Source organism: Rhinolophus sinicus, linkage group LG13 (genome assembly GCF_036562045.2).
Source record: "Rhinolophus sinicus isolate RSC01 linkage group LG13, ASM3656204v1, whole genome shotgun sequence".
Taxonomy (NCBI): domain Eukaryota; kingdom Metazoa; phylum Chordata; class Mammalia; order Chiroptera; family Rhinolophidae; genus Rhinolophus; species Rhinolophus sinicus.
This window is the reverse complement of record NC_133762.1, coordinates 34840911-34863792: the sequence shown is the minus strand read 5'-3', so window position 1 is coordinate 34863792 and position 22882 is coordinate 34840911. Positions and strand designations below refer to the sequence as shown.

Genomic DNA, 22882 nt, shown 5'->3' with positions numbered 1-22882 from the left:
CTTTAAAAGTCACAGAATGTATTTCACGATCTGCCTTTTCTCTGGAACTGGCAAACGGTGCTGTGAATGAATCACCCCGCTTCTGGGAATGTTTTGCTCCAAGAGCCCAAGGGGGGTACAACAAGATGATAAACAGCCTCTTGAGTGATCTCTCCTCCCACTACCGCGGCCTGGGGGCCTGTGAGTTCATAGAATTGGACTGTGGCTGAGCTTTCTGAGACTGCTGGGTTCAACCCGGTTTTGCAGATGAGGAAACCCAGGCTTCAGCATTTAAGGAAGGGGAACCGTGGGGCAGGGTCAAGGCCATGTGAGTGTGATTCATCCCCACTGATCGGGGCGTGGATTGTGCCTTCATGGCTCTAAGCTTTAGCTTCCTCCTCTGGAAAAAGGGTGGGAAGCCTGAGGTTCCCGTTGGTTTGCAAACATTTAGGGGCTCCATGCATGTATACAGTGACCTGGTAGAAAGGCTGACTGGAATGTGGCTCTCTGCCTCCCAAGCCGGGGAAGATCAAGGCCTGTGGCCCTTTACAAGGCACCCAGCGGTTTCCAGTTGAGGTTGGTTCAGCAAACACATCTAAGTCCCCTGCTCTGTCCAGCCCCTGAGCTGGGTACTGCGGACAGCAAAGTGGGTCAGACGTGGCCCCTTCCTTCAATCTGTGGGGCCAGGTGGACACAGACAATGACAAGAGACTGTGACAAGCCTGGTGATACTATGCCTGAGGGGCTTTGGGAATGCAGGGAGGACCCTAACCCAGCCTGAAGAAGAGTCAGGGAAGGCTTCCTGGGGGAAGTGACAGGGCCAGAGGGTTGGCATCCCGTTCAAAGGAGGGGGTGGCTCCGTGGAATGTAACCTTGGGCAACTCCTTTCCCCCTTCTGGGCCCAGAATACACTGGTGGGTGATGGCTGATTCATGATGGCTCTGGTGTCCCCACTCTGGACCTCTGAGGTAGGGAAAGTATTGATGTAAGTGTTTGAGCTCAGAGGCTGCTGGCCCGGTGGCCAGGAAAGACTCCTTGTTCTGATATCTGAGACCTCGGCCCTTCTCATCCAACAGGACCACAGTCCTCGGGGAGCCTCTGGGTCTCAGTTCCTGGGGGAACACCCCGATAGAGAGGTGAGAGTGAGTCACCTTTCCCTCCCCTGACCCTGTGCCCTGTCCGCTGGAGAATCACTGGAGGTGAGAGAGAGAGAGAGATCTCAGTGCTAACGAAGGACTCAAGCACACTGCCGGCTGGATGACATCAAAAAGGCAATTATTCTGAAGTGTCCATTGCGCCCCAGCAAATAGCTGGAGTCCCTAACCCCAGGAGGGCAGGACCGGTCAGGGATCCTGAGTTCCTGTTGGCTGCCCCTGCCTCTCTCTGCCCTTAGCAGCCAGGCTTAGCTCCTGGAAAGTGTGAGACCTCCTTGCTCTCTCCACCTCCTCTCCTTCAGTTCCCTCGGGCCTCCTGGGATCCAGCTGCTGCCCTTCACTCCCCGGCAACCACACTGCCTGGGGGCAGTTGTCGCTGCTCAATGGCTCAACGCCATGCACACTTTGTTATCCCTGTCTTCTCTTATGTGACCTTCTGGCAACATCTGGCTGACTCAGGAGAACCCCCTTGCAGGAAGCTCAAAACCCCCTTGGAGGCCTCTTCCTGTAGTCTTAGATGTGAGGGCTGCTTGGGGCTCTGCATGGCTTTCTTCTCATCCTATACACAATGTCCCACTCTGAGCCTCAGTTTCTCATCAGTGAAATGGGCATAATAATACCTTTGCCAAGGGGTTGTTGAAGGGATTAAATGAGTTAACACACATCAGGCCCATAGTGCCTGATGCAGAGTGTTCAATCATTGTTGGCTATTATTAGGTGTTTTTTTTTAACATCTCCATGGATACGTAACAGGTTTCTCCAACATAAGTTGGCCAAAACTGAACTCTTGACTTTTTCCCCTCAGTGGGCTCTCACCCAGGCTTCCCCATCTCAGTAAATGACAACTCCATCCACCCAAACCCAAAGCCTCGGAATCAATCCTGATTCCCCTCTCTGCACGCCCACACTCCTGATCCAAGCGAGGACTGTGGGTGCTTCCTTCAAATGCACTTGACTCATGCACTTCTCACCACCTCCCTGCCTGGGCCGAGCCACTTTCCTGGGAGGATTTCCCAGCCTCCTTGCTGGCCTCCCTGCCTCCACCTGCCCCCTTTTACTCCTCCTCCATGCATCTGCCAGTGGGATCTTTCAAAACCATACATTGGATCGTGTCACCCCTCCTTGCTTAACATCCACTGAGGCCTCCCAGTGCATTTCAGTAAAGCTCACTCCCCTCCTCGCTGCCCAGGAGGCTCCAGGCTCTGCCATGGGCTCCAGCTTCTCCCCCTGCTCTCCTCCCACCTAGTGCTCCACCCAGACTAATGCAAGCCAGTTCTCACCGCAGGGCCTTTCCTAAATGCTCTTCCCCCGAAATCCTCCTGTGGCCACTCTTTCATCCTTCAAGTTTCAACTAAAATTCATCTTCTCTGAGAAGCACTTCCTGACCCTCTGTCGTCAGTGCTCCCTGCTTCTCCCCATCTTGTCCCCCACTTGCTCCTAGCCTAGCATATAGCACACTCTGTACTTCTGCATCACTATCTTTGTTCTCTGGCTTATCGACCACCTCTCACACCAGCCTGTGAACTTCTCCAAGGCAGAAGTTGTGTGTATTTTATCAACCAGTGTGCACCCACCAGACAGTAAATGTTTCATCAACTCCCAAGGCCTCAACCAGGATCTCCAGATCTGGGCTCTGTGACCTTGAGGAAGTTTCTCACCCTCTCTGGGCCTTGGCTTTCTAGTATCTGGCAGGTAGAGGGATCTGGGTGGTGATGGATTCCTCTTCCTTGCCCTGGCCCAATGTGCCAGGGAAGGGAGGCTGCCCAGACTGGCCCTTCCCCTGCTGTATACTCCCCTGGCAAGTTTCCTCTTACTGACACAGAGAGTGCTCTGCAAGTGTTTGCGGAGTTGAGTGGAGTCAAATAGCCCTGCCCCAAGGTCCTGGAAACACAGATGCCAGAACCTCCAGGAATGAGAAGACTGCAGGGGAGCCAGCTCAAGGCTCAGGGAGCAAATTTAACGATTGGATGAATAAATATGTTTAATTATTGGGAGGTAGCTGTGGTGGGAAGTTGAGCACAGATCGCAAGTGGCAAGCGACTTGGTTCAAATTCGGGTTGTAGGGAGGAGCCTTCCTGCCAACTCTGGGCCTCTCCCAGGATCCAACTATCTGGATGGGAAAGGTCTCAGCTAGGGACTGTGACCCCAGGGGCCCTGGGCTCCTTCCTTGCTCCTCCTGGGATTCCTACGCCCCCTTGAGCCCCTCCCTGAGCATGGCAGGAGTACGGAGAGAAGGTGAGGCCAGGGTGTGACCTCGGCAGGGTGGCTGGCTCAGTCCTTGGTCTGGAAGCTCATGTGCTCGCCTCAGGCAGGGGCTGGGACAGGGCTGGCACTGCTCCTGGGGACCTAGGGAATCCAGGACTGAGATTCCTGTCGTAACAAGCATGAGGGCCTATTCAGTGTCAGGTCCTGGTCTGGGCAGTTCCAGGGCACAAGGATGGCCCAGGCCCAAACTCCATCTGCTGGAGCTCTTAGCCTGTGGCGGGAATGGCGTGGTCACAATGAGCATTCCTTCTGAGAAGCGCAGATGGCGTCCTTGAAGCTTTGACCCAGGCTGGAGGTTCAAGGGAGGCGCTAAAGAATGAACAGGATCAACCAGGGGGACGAGAGGCAGGGACAAGGCCATCCCAAGTGGAGGGGAAGCAGGAGCAAAGGCCTGGAGGTGACAGCGGCTCAGGTGGGTGGGGAGTGAGCAGCAGTTCAGGCCTGGGGAAGATGCAGACAGGATTGGAGAGGCTGGCAGGGCCCTGTGGCTCCTAAGTATGGGCTTTGGCCTGAGACCACAGGGGAACCACTGAAGGACCTGAGGTGTATTTTGGAAAGAGGAACACGAGGGCTGTTATAGGATAAATTAGGGACAGAAAACCAGAGGCCGGGAGATGAGGAGGAGGCCAGGAGGTGTCTGGATGAGCCAGGCCTCACCTGAGTGTGGGGGAGGGGACAACAGGAAGGGTGCTTGGGCTGGTAGAGGCAGTAGGTCTCGGGTGTGAGTGTGGTGGGGGGAGGCGGGGGTTGCCAGGTGTTTGGCCGAAGTGCCTGAGAAGATGGAACAGCTATTTCTAAACCAGAGAGCCAGGGAGGAGGCTCGTTTCAGGGAACAGAGTGTATGTTCTGCTTAGGATAAATGGAACATTCTAGGGAGCGGGGTGGTGTTTGGGGGAACTAGGGAAAGGCCTGGAGGATTAGGGACAGATGAGTCCAGCTCTGGAGAGAGCCTAGGGCTGGGAGGGGGTGGGGAAGCTGGGGGAGTCCCTGCTCAGGTCGTTTCCCTCTGGATCTCTGGAGTCAGGGGGCAGGCTTGGTTAGGAAGGGTCCTCACTTAATGGTGCTGGGGGCATCCTGAAGCCCAAGGAGGATGGGAGCAGGACACAGGCTCCAGCCGGACGTTTCTGGGAGCTGAGCCTTGTTTGAAGTCTCAGAGGAATGGAGGTCCTGCTGGCTCCTAGAGCGGTGACACTGCTTCCACAGGCTTCTCTCCTCCCCTGGCCCTTCCTGTGCACTCGCTGAGGTCTGGGGCCACTTCCCAAATGAGTCCTTGTCTTGGGCTCTGCTTCAGGAGAATCCCATTTAGAAAAGTCTAATTGAAGTCATGAGACTCTGGGCTCCTCCTGAGCGAACACTGGCTGTTTCCTCGGGGCCCCAAACCCCAGCCCAGGGTGGAGGAGCTCCCCCTTCTCATTCCCTGCCTCTGACTACCTCAAGAGGGTTTGTGGATATAAACCGGGTGAGCCAAGGTCAAGGGGAAGGGGAAGAGCAGGGTCCCAGGATGTCACAGGAGAGAGCTGGGTACTTCCCCTAGTGTCTCTTCCTTATCAGGTGGAGCCAGAGGCAACATGAGCAACAGGATCCCAGATGCACCTGGACGGGTCAACCCAGAGCTGGTGGGGGAGGTCAAGTGCATGACCAGCTCATCCTTGAGGACTTTGCCCTTACGAGCCCTGAGCTGTGGGACTCTGTGACCAGGCCTCGTACTGGGCATCCAAAGCAGCTGAGAAACAAAGACCCGCTGTATCAGAGTCACAAATAATCTATATTACTTTCTATTGCCCCAGTAACATAAGCTCACTGCAGAAAACTTAAAAATTAAAGACAAGCACAAAAGAAAAAGAATTAGCTCATTTGTGATGCCCCCTTCTCTCCCCACCACCAGGACAACTGCTAGAAACATGGTAAGTGTTTATCCCTTTTTCCTATGCCCACTTTCTTTTTAAAAACTAGAAATGGGATAATATCGTTAATACTATAACACTTTAATTAATACAGATGAACTCTTTCCAAGGCAAAATGTATAGCTCTACATTGTTCATGTCAAGAGTGCCATAGTTGTCCACTTTATTAATGAAATCTTAGGTCGGCTGCACCAGAAACAATAATAATAACAGCAATAATGTCCATGGACGGAATATCTAGCGTGTGCTAATCACTAAACAGCCATATGAGATATGTACAGCCACGCCCAGTTTACAGAGAGAGAAGTGAGGGGAGAGGCGTCAAATGACTTGCCCAAGGAAGGCCCCAGGGCTTCTCTCCCTTGAGACCTGGCAGGATTCAAAGCCAGGTCTCATAGCTGCTGTTACCCATGATGTTGGGCCACCTGCTCCTCTTCCTAGGCCCCCATATTTGTTTCCACCCAGAAATTCTGGAGCCCTGTGGATACATTTTCCACTTAGAGGGAAGCTTTCTACTGGGGTCGGCAGGGTGGGTTGGGGGACAATCCTTACCATCCATTCTGCCCATTGCCTGGACACGTTGAATCTCTTCCCTCAGCAGCTAGGGAAAAAACTCTGGCCAGAGAAGGGAACGGACTTGCCCAAGGCCACACAGCACACAGGCTGCACTGGAGGGGTCCTGGCTTCTGATTCCCCACCCAAGCCGTGGACAAAGCATGCAGGATGCACAGGACATAGGGGTTAGAGGCCCAAGTTCCACAGGACGGGGCTGTGCCAGTGTTGGTCACTGCTGCATGTGTCCCCAACCCAGCACAGGGCCTGCCATGCAGTAGGGTGAACGGATAAAAGGAATAAAGAAGCCAGGAGAGGGAGAGGAGTCTGTGGAAGGCTCCCAAGAGAGCCCTGGGGTGGGCCAAGGAGGGCAAGTGGGCTTAGACAAGAAGAGAAAGGAGACGGTGGGTAATACCACACAGGCAGATGTGTAGAGGCAGGAAGGAGGAAGGGTGTGTCGGAGAGTGGGAACAGGACCATGAGGAAAGTGACCAGACAAGGCATCTGGGAGTCTGGGAGTGGCCACAGTAGACCCATGGAGGCTCTAGGTCCAGCCTTTGGGGCAATACCCCAGCTACCACAGAGCTCTTTCTGGGTCATTCCTGAACAGGAACAGAAGGAGGAAGTTGTTTAAGGGACATTCAGCCAGTGAGTAGGTGGCAGGGCTTGGGTTCTTTCGTTTCCAGATGAGTCCTGGAGTTGTTCAGCTCTGCTGCCTGCCCCCACCCTTGCCCATCCCCTGCTGCCTTGACCTCAGGTGGGGGTGAACCCCAAAGCCCAGGGTGACCAGGAAGGAGACATCAAGGCCAGGAATGGGGAAGTCCCACTGCATGGGAAAGCCCAGGGAGAGTGTCTCCTCTGCTCCTGCCAGACCAGATCTGAACTCTGGAGGCTGGGGCTGCAGTTTCCACATCCTCCCTGCCGGGCGAACTCCTTCTCAGCTTTCAAGACCCAACCTAAATGTCCCTGCTCTGGGAAGCGCCCCAAGAAACCCCCACCAGGGCAAACTAACACACGGGTCCCTCTCTGAGCTCCTGCAGCACTCAGACTGCACTTAGAAATAAATAAAAAGAATCGCCGTTTATTGGGCGGTCACAGTGCACCAGGCTCTGTGCTAGAGGCCCCACAGCTGACACCTTACTGGATCCTCTCAGCATCTCTGAGCGGCGGTACCGTCACCAGCTCCATGTCACCCGGCAGCAGCGTAGTAAAGTTGAGCACAGTCTCACGGGTGGCAGATAGTGGGGCTGTGTCTCCTGGACAGAGAAGCTTCTGTCCCTCTGTCCCTCCTGTTTAGGGCGTTTCAGCATCTGTTTCCCCTTCTGGCTTGAGAGCCCCCAATGGGCAGGGCCTGTGTCCCTGGACCCCTGGCCCAGAGGCGGTGCTGACCCATCAACAAAGCTTGGAATCTCTCCATCTCCCTTCAGCACGATAAGGACCCAGACTGGCGGCTTGTATACAGTAAGCATTTAATAAATTCTTGTGACATCGAGGAAACTTGATCCCAGTCCAGGCTGCCACAAACTTGCAGTGTGACCTTGGGCAAGTCACTTCCATTCTCCCGCCCTCGGTTTCCCCAGCTTGAGAAGGAAATGTTCAGAGACAGCTTGCTTGGCTTCCTGCCTGTCCCCAAATTCTGTCTTTTGTTCTAGAACATAACATAGAATACACTCCAAAACCACTTTCCCTTATCATCTTACATGATGAGTATGGTATATATGTTATAGCTAATGAATCAATATCGAGATAGTATTATTTACAGAAGTCCATTCTTCAGTCAAAGTTCCTTAGTTTTTCCCTAATGTCCTTTCCCTGTTCCAGGATCCCATCCAAGTCACCACATTACATTTATAATCGTGTTTCCTTAGGCTCCCCTTGGCTGTAACAATTTCTCCGACTTGCCTTGTTTTTGATGACCTTGACCATTTTGAGAACAGGTCAGCTATTTGTAGAATGTCTCTCTATTGGAATCTGTTGGGTTTTCTCATGATTACACTGGGAGAATGGGTTCCGGGGAGAAAGACCACAGAGGGGAAGAGCTATTCTCATCACATCATACCAAGGGGACATATTATCATCGTGTCTTATCTCTGTCGATGACCACCTTGATCACCTGGCTGAGGCAGTGTTTGTCAGGTTTCTCCACTTTGTAAAGTTACTCTCCACCCCTTTTCCATGCTGTCCTTGTTTGAAGGAAGGAAGTCACTATGAGTAGTCCATACCCAACTAGTGGGGTGTTAAGCCCCCTCCTTGAGGGCAGAGCGTTAGCATTTTCTCTTCATTAGTATCTACTTTTCAAAGTACTCCCACAAAACACTGCTCCATTGCATCTTCCCAACAGTCCTGGGAAACATGGGAGATGGAGACATTCCATGAGGTAGAAGCCAAAGCTCGGGGTGGGAGTCGGGGGTCAGTGATTGGGTGGGGTTCTGTGGGTCCCACCTCTCCCTCTTGGATATGACATAAGCGAGGGCCAAGGCTCATGGAAGCTCTGGGCAGGACAGAACCACAGAGCTTGAGTTTCAGATTCAGGAGGGCTGGAATTCTGCCTGCGTTTGAATCGGAGGTCCCACCCTCCATCACCGTGGCATGTCACCTTGTCTCACCTCAGTTTCCTCATCTATACAATGGGGATAATAATAGCTCTGACCTTGTCGTGCTGTGAAGAACAAACGAGATGCTACACACAGAGCCCCCAGAACGGCATTGCCCATCAAACTCCACACACAGTGCCTGTGATCTGTTGCTGTGATGGTTATTTTTACAATTATTCTTTGAAGCCCTCCTGTTGCAGGCTGTCTCCTCTCTGCTCAGCAGGTTTCCCCTCTGATCTGTGGGGTCACAGCTCTGGCTGCAGATTTCCGCCCTGCCCTCTGCCCTCCTGCCAGGCCAGGCAGATCAAGGGCCTTGGCTCCTTTTATCTTTTCTCACAGACATTCTGAGACATGGCGGAAGGAGGCCCGGGCTAGGGCGGGGGAGTGTCCCGCTCTGGGTCTCTACTGTGGCCTGAGGGAAGTGATGTGACCAATGGCTGAGTTTCCCGGTCCTCGGCTTTCACACAAGCCTGGTGAGGCCAGGGGTCTCCCCTATTTTCACATGGACAGGTCTTTTCTGCCTGTGACATCTCTGTTTCATCTCCAGAATCTGGGGTGGGTAGAGAAGTGTTTGAGCCTCAGGCTTCCCATCTGTGAATTGGTCCTACAGCCGCAGAAGGTAAGGCTCTGAGGGTTTTGATTGCACGCAGCTGCACTCAGTCGTTAATGCTGTCACCTGTGTGTTATCACTGAGGCTCCACCTGCGCAGGTGCCCACTGTCTCCATCCCTTCCCGGGAGGGTGGGCGGACACTGGAGGAACCTGCTAGTGGCTGGCCACCCCTCTGGTGGCTGATTTCTGAGGGAGAACATGCTTACCTGCCCTGGGCTCCTTCTGACTCTCATGGGACGAGGGCCACATCTCTGCTGTCTTGCATTTAGGCCTTTGGGCCAGTTTGGCCTCATTCCATGGAACCCAGGTATGTGCCCACATACACATCCAACGTATGGTCCTCAGCTGTGGCTGCCATCAGTGTAGAGGCATCCAGACTGCACCTCCTTCCTCCTGTATCTCCTTCCTGAAACTCAGTGACAGCACAGCTCCCCAGGCCCTTCTCTGCTCATAACCCTCCATGACTCCCCACTGCCTCCAGCATTTAAGGATCTTCAGGGCACACCCCTGCCACCCTTCCCACCGTGCATTTGCTCATGCAGTTCCCTCTGCCTAGAACACCTTCTTGTCCCATTGTCGCCGGAAGCCATGTTTTCAGGCTTCTCCCCTCTCCATAGACAGTGTCCTTCCTTCCCCTGCCCTGCACTCCAACACACAAGCTGGGTTAGGGGCCCGTTGTCTGGGTCCCTCAGCCCCCCACGCTTGCCCCGCCACTGTGCCTAGCGCACTGGTTATGCTTCCCTGCTCCTCCAGGCTGTGAGCAAGTCCAGGCAGAGACCAGACCTGGCTTGTTCACTGCTGTCTCCCTAGCACCTAGCACAGATGCTAGCACACAGTAGATACTCAGTAAATATTGACTGACCAGAGGAAGGAAGTGTAAGCCTTAGTCAGAGGCTAGAGGGTGGGGAGAATTCCAGGCAGAGGGACCAGCAGGTACAGAGGCCTCAGGGCATAATGAGCTGCTGTGATGGAGTGAAAGCAGGGAGGCAGGCTTGATAGAGGACGGAAGGGGACCAGGGCCTGCAAGGGAGGCCTAACTGGCTGGCAAGGGCCAGATGGGCTGGTGCACTTGATAAACTGGACGTCTCTGTATAAACTGTAAAGTGCAGTGCTATGGGAGGTGGCAAGCTCACTGCTCAAGCCAGAGCCTGCACATTCTTTCACCCCATCCTTTAGGCCTGGGCCTGGTGGCTTTGAATAGACAACTCATAGCGAACCATTTGGGGAATGACAAGGCTGGTCTGGAATTTCCTGCTGAGTGCCAGTGTTGGGTCCAACTTCCTGGTCACTGCTCTGATGGTGAGCGGGGCTTTGGGTGAGTGAGGCAAATCGGCCCCCATCGAGCCAGAGCTACTAGGGCCCTGCGTGAGATGCAGGCCGCGCCCCTGATCCCATGTCACGGGAAAGCTCTTGCTGAAGGGTCTGCTGCCACTTGTGTGAACCCAGGCCTCACTCCACGCTTTCCATCCTGCTTTGACCCAGGTGGTAGGAAGGAGGGAAGAGGTTTCTAGAGACTGACGACAGTGTACAATAGGTGCTCACCATCGCAAGCAATGTTGACATGAATATCTGTCTTCTGCTGGGTGCTTTGGTTTGGGAAATTGCCCTTTTTGGTGTTCCAGGCTTGGCCCAGGGCTGTGTATACCATTGTAGTCAATAAATATTTGCTGTCCATTAATGATGACGAATGATTTGTAGGTATTAAGCAATGAGTTGCTGTTTTACTAACAAGGTTTTAAGCAAAATAATGCACAAAGAGTCACTTTTCCACTAGGCCAGGCCAGCAACTCTTGCATTTGCATGATCCTGGGAGTTGGTGGGGCCATTGTCCCATTTCACTGATGAGTGAACTGAGGCTCACAGAGGGAAGGGTCACACAGTCAATGAATGAAAGAGTTGGAACTTGAACTCTTGTATGTGACTCCCTAGTCAGTATGTTCTCCCCAGCCAACTGGGCAGTGTATGCTCTATGCTGGGCACAGGCCGTAGTCCCTGCCCTTAGGGTGGGGGCAGACACACCCCAAATTGATGGGGTTTGTCAACAAGCATATCCTGAAGGAGGTGATATTTACTCAGGAGCTTGATGTTGGGAAGCTAGAGATGTGGGGCGAGCATTCCTGGCAGGGGTTACAGCTTGAGCAAAGGCCCAGAGGGAGGATTGAAAATAATGAATATTTCCAAGGCTCAATAATAAAACCATTGTGTTGGCCACATCCTCCTGAAGCGTCTCCTGAGAATCTCAGCCACTGAGCCAAGCCCTTGGAGCCAGTGGTGGCTCCAGGTGGAAGGCTGCCTCTGTGCTTATAGAACCAAGACTTGTGCAAATGGCCCCCACTGCTCCAAGAGAGTATGGAGGGGAGTGAATGATAACATGGGCTCACACATACCGAGCTTACAGCACCTCATTTCATCCTCACACGAGTCTTCTGAGAGAAGCATTATCTGTAGCCCATTTTGTAGGCTGGCATACTGAGGCTTAGAGAAATGGCATGCTTAAGGTCACATATCCAAGAAGTGGCAGAGTTGGGATTTAAATCCAGATCTGTAAGTCCAAAGTGTGCTTTTAAGCCCTTTGTCATCCCCGCTATAGGAGCCCAAGACTTTCAGTTGAACTCCTGGAGATGACTCTAGTGATGTGCTGGTAAATATTTAACAACCAGCTCCCTGGAAGGGAAAAAAAAGCCTTGATTTGCAGTGTTTGCTGATTTCCAAGATGTACATGCTTCTACGGTGACTGATATCAACTTACCCAGGTGATGTCATTGATCTTGGAGTTGAAAAGACGTGAACACAATTTGCTCTTGCAAATGGCAAGAGCCAGCTCCATCACACCACTAGTTGAATATCCCACTCCTAGCCCAGTGTGGCCAGTAAAGACCTTCAGACACGTCTGAGGAGTGAATGAGGGCTGAGAAACCTGCTCCTCCAGCCAGGAGCCCGAACAGAATCCTGGGAAGCTGTGGTTAATCTGTAAACCAGCCTTGCAAACCCGTGCAGCCATTTCACCAGCCCGGGATGGTTTCTGGGGCCAGCTCTACTGCTGACTTGCAGCCCCATCTCCTCAAGTCTTGGTTTTACCATATTACCATTTGGTGGACACAACCTTAGCCAATCCTCACACTTGTCAGTTGTAACCTCCCTAGGAGTCCTCTGTGACCATGTGCATTCCTGTGACTTGTACAAGGTGCAATAGGTGGGCGACTAGCCTAGATTTGAACCCAGATCAGTCTGGCTCAAGGCCTTGCTGGTCTCTTGGATGCTATATTGTACTCTGAGGACTTTGCCTCCCATATTCTGGGCTTCTCCATGCAGCTCCTCTCAGGAGAAGTCTAGGCCTGGTGCCATTTAACCTGGCTGACCCTTAGTTTCCCAGGGGTGAAATGGGAGAACTTTCAGAGAAGGTAAGTGGAGGCAGGTGGTAGTATTTAAGGCTGGCTTCGGGCCCATCTTCCCCGGGGCCGTGATTCCAGGACGACAGGTGAAGAGCCAAGGTTTGGGGTGCTCCAATAGGGCAGCTCTGGAGCCTGGGCCAGGAGGTGGTGGGAGTAAGGTGGGGTCAGATAGTGGTGGGGGCAGGCTTTGTGGCGAAACCAGCATTTTCTCAATGTCTACTTTCTCTGCTATATTCCCTGTCCCCAGCATCCGGATGTACTTTGCCTCTTTATTTACTTAAAAGGGCAATTGTCGGTAAATACCCGCTTTAGCCCCCTACTCAGTAAGAATATCCAGAACTCGATGGGCTGCCTTAGTTACTTTTTAAAAAGCACATTGAAATGAACACGTATCTATTAAAATACGTGTTTCTCCTTCCCACACTGTCCCTCAGGCCCCAGGCCCCACTTTGGGAAACAGGTCAGGACCAGAGTCCGAGGCTAAGGTTCTTGTAGGTGACCCCCTTCTCTGTGTCTCAGTTTCCTCATCTGTAAAATGGAAATAATCATTCCCCCAGCCTGGCTGGTTGCTAGTAGAGCCTAAAGTCTACCGGATCCACTTAGCATGGCGCCTTGCAAGGAGAGAGCGCTCCATTAGTGCTGATATTATTATTATTATTATTATTATTATTATTATAGCTCATACTTGTAGGAGAGGTGGATTTAGGGTAGATAGCGTGGGTAGGTTGGGGGTAGTTAGGAAGGGCATTTTGGCATGAGGGTGGATGGGGTCTCCCAGGGTGGGGCATCCTCACGGGGCGGGGTGGGGGCGGGGCTCCTGTGTCCGGTGCCTCCACTCCCCAACCCTCTGCCTCATCTGGATCCGTGGAGGTCGCGCATGGGTATCTCCAGAGTCACCGGCGGGGAATCTGTCCCCGCGCGCTTCCTCCTTCCTCCTCCTCCCGGCGGCTTGCCGGGCCCCTCCTCCCTGCTCGCGCGCTCCCTCCCTCCTCTTCCCCTCCCCTGGTCGCCGCCTCCTCCTCCTCCTCCTCCCTTTCTCTCTCGATCTGTCTCTCCCGGCCCGGAATCCATTCCGGCCTGGGAGCCGGAGCGGCCTGGCCGCCGTCTGCCCGACCCCCTGGCCGTCCTGCGGTCTGCCCTCTGGTGCGTCTGTCTGTTGGTGCGCCCGCCTGCCCGCCGGCCCAGGTGAGCTCCCCCGCCCCCCACGCCCCTCTGCGGGCCCCATGTCCCGGCCGGTGTGGGGGATCCCCCGCCCGGGGACCACCCTGGCGTCGGATCGCCTGGCCACAGGGACTCCTGTCCACCCCTCCAACCCCCACACCCCCCGGCGGAGCCCCGATCCCGGAGCGGTGGGCGGGCGCACGGGGATTTGCCCAGCGCGGCCTTTTGTTGTGATGCTGAGGGGGGAGGGGGCTGGGCGGGGTGGGGGACGCGGGGTCCTGTCCGCGCGGGGACCTCCTCCGGCTCATCCTCCTCCTACGAGCCCCCTGAGATTAGTGAGCTGGGCCGGAGCCCCCAGGCCGGGTCTAGGCCAAATCTGAAATCTGAGCCAGTCGGCGCCACCTCTACCCGAGGCAGCTCCGCCTGGAGCCCCCGGCCTGCGAGGGGAGGTGGAAAGGGGTCCGACAGGGTGGGCCCGGGAGCACGGGGCCCAGAACACCCAGCCTGGCCCCAGGACTTATCTGTCCTCGTGTGGCTTTGGGTAGGGCCTGGTGCCACCGGGCTAGAACGGACTGGGCCAGACTATGCTTGCTTCCTCCTGCCCACAGCCCCTAGGCTCCCCCCTGGTCAGGCCCAGCAGCCTGCCTGCTCAGAAGTTGGCAAAAGTTTTGGGTTTTCGCCATCAGGCTTGGTCCATCTGCCTGCTGGGCTGGTTTTGAGGTGGGTTTGAGTCTCAACAGGGCTACCACTTGCCCTGCTGTGTGTCCTCAGACAACTGCCTGCCCTCTCTGAGCTGGGGGTCTTTATCAGTGGCAGGTGGGCCTAGCTGGAATTGCTGGGCTGGTGGCAGGATGGGGGTGAACAAAAGGAGTGAGCCTCAGTTCAGTGTCTGGGGCCTTCAGGCCAACCTGAGCGTGACAGAGAGTGTGTGTGCCTGGGTGAGGCTTCCTGAGCTTCAGGGACTCTGTACAATTGGGGCAGTCGTCCCTGGGTGATCTGGGGGTGAGTCCAGGCTCAGCCACGGTGAGCTGAGATCAGACTTGGTTTTAAGAATGGGCCAGGCTGGTCCTGTGGCTGACCCTCTTCTCAGCCTCCTGACTGGGGAGACAAGACACAGGCTTCTCATCTCACTGGGTGACCTGGGCCAAGGGACTACCCTCTGAGTCCCCATATGTGGAATGAGAATCCTCAGGGGAAGAATCTATGTGTTTCTGCATGTAGGGGCTTGGCCTGTTGTAGGTGCTTAATAAGTGAGTACTTCACTGGATAAATTGTCTAAACTGGGTGGGAGGTGAGGTTGCTGGCCCCAGTGGGGCTTATCTCCAGAAGAGGATGTATTGGTGTCAGAAAAGCTGCCTCATAACCCCTTGAGAAAGAAACAGCTCCAGCACAATCCTGCCACCGGCAGCTGTGTGACCTTAGGCAACTCACTGCTCGTTCTGGCCTCAGTTTTAAGTATAAAATGGGCCAACGAGAATGATAGCTGCTAACATCTACGGAGCGTCTCCTGTGAGGTAGGGACTCTTGCTTATCCTCATTTGGTTGATGGAGACACTGAGGTGTAGCGAGGGAAAGTGACTAGACCAAGGCCACAGAATTGGAAGCTGGAATGAAAACCACCTAGACCTCAGAGACTCCCCTCCGGTTGTCCTTGCAGCCCTCCAGTGTTGTGGGGGCAGGGGTTTCCCAGAATGGGACCAGGCATACGGCTGTGTCGGAAAAGACTACACTGATGAGTGAATGCGTGGAAGCCACGAGGCCTTTTTGGTGATGTGGTGTTCCTTAGTGATATGATTTTTCCACCCAGGGCAATGATTTATAGTGTGTCACCTCTCTCAGCTGACCGCCTGCCCAGGCCCTCCTGCGTGGTCCCTGGGTCTTTGCTCCTAAAGGTGTCCCTGCCCAGAGTGCCTTTTCCTCTAGGAGCTGCTTATCTGCTCTTGTCCTTGAAGGCTTAGCTTAAGGCCCACCTCTCCCAGGAAGGCCCCCCAACTCTCTCCTCTCCCCTAGTCTGTTCTTGGAGCATGAATTATTCCTAGTTCACAACCAGTTCCTGCTTTTGCTTCTTCCCTGATTGTGACCTGGGGTGGGGTTGGGGGTGGTTGTCTGGCTTTCCCAAACCCCAGGAGCCAGGGAGGAGATGGCTCAGAGGCCTGCTGACAGACTCCGCCCCGTGGTCCTCACTTGACCCCGTTTTCCCAAACCCGCCTTGATAAAGCATTCATGACCCTGTATTGGGCACCTACTATGTATGTGCTAGGAGCTTTGGACTCAGGCTGAGCAGTGTGGTGATGGGGTTAGCAGTTGGAGGGAGGCATCGGGAGGCTTCCAGGAGGTGGTGCCGAGTGCAGCAGCAGTTCACTTAACAAAGAAGGGGATAGGGTGCTCTTTCTTCTCTTCTGCTCAGACACTTCCCAGGGTGCCTAGGGTTGTGGGGAGTGGTCAGCCTGAGTAGGCCCTTGCTGGGGAATTGTGAACAGGTCCCTGGCCTCCCAGAAATTTGAGTCTAGAGGGTGAGCCAAATAGCAAACAAATTGCCAAATAAATGAATATGTCATCATAGATGTGATAAGGGCTCAAAGAAAGGTGTGGGATACAGAGAAATCTTAAAGGAAGAGAGTAGGAGATGGCCAGGCATGGAGCTAGGGGAAGGGTTTGCCAGGCAGAGGGAACTGCATGTGCAAAGGCCCTGAGGTGGGGGAGTGTATGCCTTTGTGGAGAAACAAGGGGAAAGCCTGTGAGTTTGGAGCACAGAGAATTAGGAGGATTGGGTGAGAGGTGAAACGAGGGGTACGAGCAGTAGGGCTTGACTATGTGGGGCCATGTGGGCTTTGAGGAGGAGTTTGGTCTTCATCTTCACACAGTGGGGGTGTAGGAGGGGTGATTGGTGTCCCCTGTGTGAGCAGCCCCATGCTGGAGGCCATGAGCTGGCTAAGGCAGCTGGTAGAACTATATCTATGGGCTGGACTCCAAGTATTCCATGGGGGCCTAGATCAGGTGTCAAGAGGAGGAGGCATTTGAGACTGGGCTTTGAAAGTGGAGTAGGAGTTCACTAGCAGAAAGGTAGGAGAGGGTGAGAGCTAGGGGTTGGGGAAGTGCAATGCAGCGAGTCTGGGAGTCAGGTTGGGAGCAAAGAGGGATCAGCTGGAGACCATAGATCTGGCAAAGGCTCAGGAGGCAGACAGGTTTGGGTTTAGCTCCTGACTATCTCCACTTGTTGAATGACAGTGGGTCATTCATTGTATCTGCCTGAGACTTATCGTATTTCCCCAAAAATAAGACATCACTGGAAAATAAGCCCTAGCATGATTTTTAATAAGACATTCCCTGAACAGAAGCCCTCATGCGTCTCTTGGAGCAAAACTTAATATAAGATCCGGTCTCATTTTCCGGGAAACATGGTAGTTTCCTTGAAAATGGGGACAATAAATACCTCCCTATGAGGTGAGGGTTAGAGGAGGGCTATATGCCTGGTACCTGGCACCAGTAGGCATTTAGGAAATGGGACCCGCCTTGTATGGCGTTACATTGGGCAGGTCGGTTGGCCCAATGGCTGTGGCCTCGTCAGCTGTGTGGTGAAGGCTTTGAGTGGCTGATCTCACTGAGTCTGAAGGTGCTGCTCTGGGTAGGACTGGCCTAGGAAAGGATGTTGGCAGCCAAGGCCACCCATGTACTGGGTGACTTGAGTCCTTCCCTGCCCTTGCTGTGTGAGGAGGCTGAACTGGGAGATGGGTGGAGCTCATCTCAGCTTCTTGAAATCCTCCCTTAGGTGAGATCGGTCCATGTTCCAGATGTAAATATTAGTTTGGTGCAAGAGTAATTGCGGTGTTTGCAATTATTATTATTATTTTTTTAATCTTTTAAACCACGATTACTTTTGTACCAACCTAATACTAAGACCCAGCGAGGAGAAGCCACTTGACTAGGGTGTCCCAGTGGTCAAGTGACAGGGCCATGCCTCAGCTGGGGGCCTCTGGACTCCTTGTCCAGTGCTGGATTCCTCCAGGAGCTTCCCATGTCCCTGCAGGCCTTAGCCCCACTTCAAAGGCCCTCCACCCCCCTGCTCTGGGCCTTTTGACTAGAGTCTCATTTCCTGCCTCTGTGGTGCGCAACCCCCACCCCACCTCTATCTCCCTGTAGGTTTCCATAGCCCTATACTTCCCTTCCACTACCCCTACCCCGTTATCTCCGTGGTAAACTGTTCTGGTTTCCACTTGAATCCCTGGGGGAGGCACTTCCTCTGGGGTGCCTCAGTTTCCTCATCTCTAAAGTGGGATAATATGAGTCATGGCTCCCAGGATGTCCCAAGAGGACTGAAATAAAACATTTAGCATACATTAACTCGATAAATAGGGGTGGGGAAGAACCAGACACGGACTCAAGTCCTTCATCCTCTGGCCGCTGGCACTCCTTCCTGTGATTCAGTTTCTGAACCTTTAAAATGGGCATGGGACTTGCACCTCGTAGGGCCAAGGGAAGGATGGGACTAGGCTGTACTCTAGTGGCTTACCTGGTGGCTGGCTCTGCACCACTGTTGGGGCAACAGTGGCCCAGTAGATACCTCCCCTGTGTTCAAGCCTCAGTTCCTAGCTGCATGTCCAAAGGCAGATCACTTAGCGTCTCTGAACTTCAGCCTCTGCACCCTCCCTTGTGAAGATTAAATCAGCTACCATCTCCCAGTGGCTTGATTCTACTGGATGCTCAATAAATGTTATGTTTTTCTTCTCTCTTCCCCTCCCTCATGAGGGCTGAGATATTATCTGGTCTTGGGATGGCTCAGGGCTCAAATTCCCCAGACCTGGATCGCTCTGTTGAGAAGCATTCTGAGGCCCAGTCTTGGCTTCGTGGGAAAGAGTGCTGTGATAGATTAGTAATGTCTGCCATGGGCAGAGGATTAGAGAGCATTATATGTGCCATGAATTTGTTATTCCTGATTTATTCTGACATTCTCTTCACAGTTGGGGAAAATGAGGCCTGAGAGACCCAAGATCTATCATTATCCAAGCTGGGAGAAAAATGCACATCTCTTGTCTTTTGATCCAAGGGCTGTCCCCACTCAGCCAGACTGCCCCTTCCCACAGGACAGCCTGGGTGGGGCTGAGTCAAGGAGTCAGTGATTGGGGTGGATCCTAAAGCTAGAAGCCAGAATCCCCATTTGCCTACGCCTGGCTGTGGGGAGCCAGTGACTTCCCCGAAGTTCCAGAATAAAATGAGAAGGCCGATGGGAGGAGAACCAAATAATCTTGGCCACGTCCCTTCCTGCTCTGGCCCTGTTTCCTCATCTGTACACTGAGGGTTCCTCCCTCACTGAGGCTCTGTGATGGGGATCCTAGCTGGGGAGTTCTCCAGGGGCAGGCCCGGCAGTGTCCTCTTCTTTGATGCCCGTGTGTGCCTGGGGATGTCTGAAAGGGGCCTGGAGCTGTTGAGAAACTGTAGGAATGATTCCTTTGAACCATGAAGTTCCAGGTACTGGGAGTTGGAAGTCGGGGTTGGGGTGGTGTCAGGAAGCTCGGCCTCCCCTGTCAAGGGCTGATTATCTTCTCTTGGGCTACTTTGTCCAAATTTGCGGACTTGACTTTTACTCTGTTTGATGTCAATGTCTTCACATGGTGCATTCTCCAGCCAGGCTCTAGCAAGGTGACCCGTTCTATCCCTTGCTTCATCATGGGGTGGGCAGAACTTTTGTTCCTATTACATGGAAGAGGAAACTGAGGCTCAGAGAGGCCAAGGGCTTAGGCCATGGTCACTGAACATTGAATTGTGGCATCCAATTCCCACTGAGTGGGCACCAACTTGGCTGAAATCACCTAGACTTGGCTGAAGTCTAGGTGAGGGTAGGTGAGGGGAGCAGGTATCCTGACTCTCTGAGTGATGGATGATGGATCTGGGTGATGGATCTCCACTGTGGTCTTGCAGGAAACCCTTAGCTTCCAGGATTGGCATATCAGGGTGCCAATCATGGCTTAAAGGGAGTGGAAATAGCAAGGTTTTTGGAGCCAGACGGATCTTGGTTTGAATCCTGGCCCTGCCACTTGTTTGCTGTGTATGATTGTGGGAAAATGATTGCTCTGAACCTTAGTTTCCCTGTTTATGAAATGGGGAGACAGTGCCAGTACGAGCTTTGACAAGGTAATGTGAGGAACAGATGAGCTAATGTGTGCCTGCTCTGGTGGAGGGCCTGTGCATAGTTAAGCGCTTAATTTTTTTTTTTAAAGATTTTTTATTGGGGAATATTGGGGTACAGTGTGTACTTCCAGGACTTTTTTCCAAGTCAAGTTGTTGTCCTGATTTCAGTCTTAGTTGTGGAGGGTGCTGTTCAGCTTCAAGTTGTTGTCCTTTCAGTCTTAGTTGTGGAGGGCACAGCTCAGCTCCAGGTCCAGTTGCTGTTGCTAGTTGCAGGGGGCGCAGCCCACCATCCCTTGCGGGAGTCGAACTGGCAACCTTGTGGTTGAGAGGATGCACTCCAACCAACTGAGCCATCTGGGAGCTCACTGGCAGCTCAGCTCAAGGTGCCATGTTCAATCTTAGTTGCAGGGGGCGGAGCCCAATATCCCTTGCGGTTCTCGAGGAGTTGAACTGGCAACCTTGTGGTTGAGAGCCCACTGGCCCATGTGGGAATCGAACCAGCAGCCTTCGAAGTTAGGAGCATGGAGCTCCAACCGCCTGAGCCATTGGGCCGGCCCATGTTCTTAATGTTTTTGAATGCCTGTGGTTATGAAGGTGATTCTCTGATGAAGTGGGAATGCTGGGCCTCTGCAGGTCAATTGATCCAGGAATCCCAAGGGCTGAGCCTGGACACCTGTGTCCTTGATGGGCTTGTCCTATGGGGCAGGGCTGGGCGAAGGTTAACTAGAGACGGACAAGTTCATTCGCTCGATTGATTGGAGGCTGCCAGCTCTGTCGAGCCTCCCAGAGCCCAGCTCTCACCTCAGCCCTTGTCTACTGGTGACTTGTCAAAGCCTCCCCATGCCCTCATCCCTGGCACTCAAAGCCCCCTCACTGAATGCATCCATCTCTCTGAAGGTGGCCACTGATTGAGTATTGGCTACTTTATATCTTTGTCCGCTTGTCCTGAGAGGCAGCGGAGGCTCAGAGAGAGGCCAATGGGCCCAGGGTCCACAGCCAGGGCTCCTGAGGTGCTGTTGCTTTGGGCCAGAGCTCTGCCCTAAGCCTTCCCCCTATCACCTCCACATTTCCCTTTCACTCAGATGACCCTTTAGCCTTTCTGAACCATGGGCTGTCTTCCTGCTTGCCCTCCATGCCTTTGCCCATGGCTTGCGTACTTTCCCTCTCAATACCCTTCTAGTGGCTAGGTGGCCTCTGCCTCCAGAAAGCTTTTATTGACCACCCTCTCTTCCCCAGCCTAAGTCCATACGTCCCTCTTCTGCACCCTGCTCCTTCTCTGCCCTCCTTCATGGCTCTGACATGCTCTGCCTTGGATGGCAAGTCATAGGATTCTTTTTGCTTCTGTGGGAGTGTTATAAAAATCGTCAATATGAAGGACACCGCACTTTACAGTTTACAAAGCACTTTCCATAGTCACCTCTGAGCATCCCCAAGCAGGGCTGGGAGGGAAAGAGAACGGTCATGATAATCTTCATTTGGCAGACGTGGAAACTGAGGCCTCAAGTCAGGTCATGCCAGGTGCTCTCTGTGCTTGGGCAGATGGCACTGAACCTTTCCTCCACCCCCCGTGAACCCCAAGTCTCCCCAGGCAGGAACCTCTCTCTGAGTCCCATGAAATCCTTGACTTATTGTTAAAAGGAGGCTTTGTAGGTTCAGAGAGGTAAAGTGATTTGTCTGAGGTCACACAGCCTGGAAGTCTGACAGAGCTGGGAAGGTTCCTTGTAAGGAATTAGAGAAGAAGCAGGTTATGTCCACCTTCCCAAGCCTTCTGAGTGCAGAATAAGATACAATCACGAGCCTGAAGGAATAGTGAGCCGTATAGACCAGCCCTGGATTCCTTTAACAGTCATTCATTCCTTCGGAGCATACTGAGCCCATGCTCAGTGCCAGGTGAACTGTCACCTCCCCCAATCCCCATCCTCACACTTCTGGATACATTTTACCAAAGAGGAAAGTGAGGCTCAGAGAAGCAAAGGAGCTTGTCCAAGTTTACCCAGTGCTTGGATTTGGACCCAGGGTCTCCTGTACGCTGCAGGCCTGTCCCACCTATCCAGACTGAACCCTTCTCTGCCTCCCTCCTGACCCCTGACCGCTTCTCCAGCCCCTTCCAGCTTTCCTTTCAGGGCAGGGTGAAGGCCAGGAGACTCCCCTGGGAAGCTACCCTGGCTCCCAACCCCAGGGCTTCTCCTTTACCTCCAACTGCTGTCTCCCACTAGCTGTGTGATAGAAAGGTGAGTCAGTTCACCATCTGTGCTTTAGTTTCCCCATCTGAAAAATGGGCCCAATGGCAATATCCACATCATGGCCTTGTTTCTGAGGACCAAGTGAGGTATTATGCATGACACTCTCAGCAATGCCAGCACATAGTAAGAGCTCGGTAAATGTTAGCTGTTATTTTATTATAATTTGTATCACTCTGAAGAGGAAAGGAATGACAACCCCATTCTCCATATAGGAAAACTGAGACTCAGAGAAAGGAAATAGTGCCTACAAGGCCACAGTAGGATATCACAGCCAGAGTTTCCTGGGGCATGTGCTGCTTTCCAGATGGAGAAACTGTTCCCTTCCAGGACTCAGTTTTCTCATCTGTGTAGTGGGTCTATGCATATTGTGAGGAGACAGTTCCATCACATTGTACCAGTGTGGCTGGCTCCTCAGTCAGCAGCCACTCTAGGGTGGGGATCGGGGAAGAGGTGGGAGTTCCTGTTCTACCTGTGGGACCGTACCCTGTGTACTTTGTCCCTGAGTTATGCCAAGTCCCCAAGGCTGGGCCTGATTAGGAGGCTGAACCAGGCCCCACCAGGCCTTTTGGTGCTTTGTGGCTGCTGGGACCCAGGGCTCACCACATTACCGGGTCCACCTGCCACCTCTGCTGTGTGTCCTGGGCATGTGTCTTCTCTTTTTGAGCCTCAGTTTCCTTGTCTATGAGATGGAGCAGGAGTCTTTTCCTCATAGGCCTGTTGGGAAGACTTGAGAAGCTCGTTCTGCCCAAATGCCCGCCCAGGCCAGGCTTATGGAATGTGTCAGTCAGTGGTTAAGGGTATAAGGATGGTAGGAATTTGGCTGTCAGAAGGGGAACAGCATTCCAGGCAGAGGACCCACGTGAGCAAAGGCTCAGAGGTGGGACAGTGTAAGGAGCACCCT

The 22882-nt window shown here is 53.3% G+C and overlaps 1 protein-coding gene across 4 annotated transcripts in view; it reads left to right on the top strand.

Annotated features, from left to right (window-relative positions):
* Window positions 1-13496: 13496 nt before the first annotated feature.
* The window catches only part of SRC (SRC proto-oncogene, non-receptor tyrosine kinase), a 51805-nt gene continuing 42419 nt past the window's right edge, over window positions 13497-22882 (top strand). For all 4 annotated transcript variants that reach the window (XM_074317270.1, XM_074317269.1, XM_074317267.1 and 1 more), the window contains exon 1: window positions 13497-13636. The gene's annotated coding sequence lies outside the window, so the exon portion shown is untranslated. The remainder of the gene's footprint in view (window positions 13637-22882) is intronic.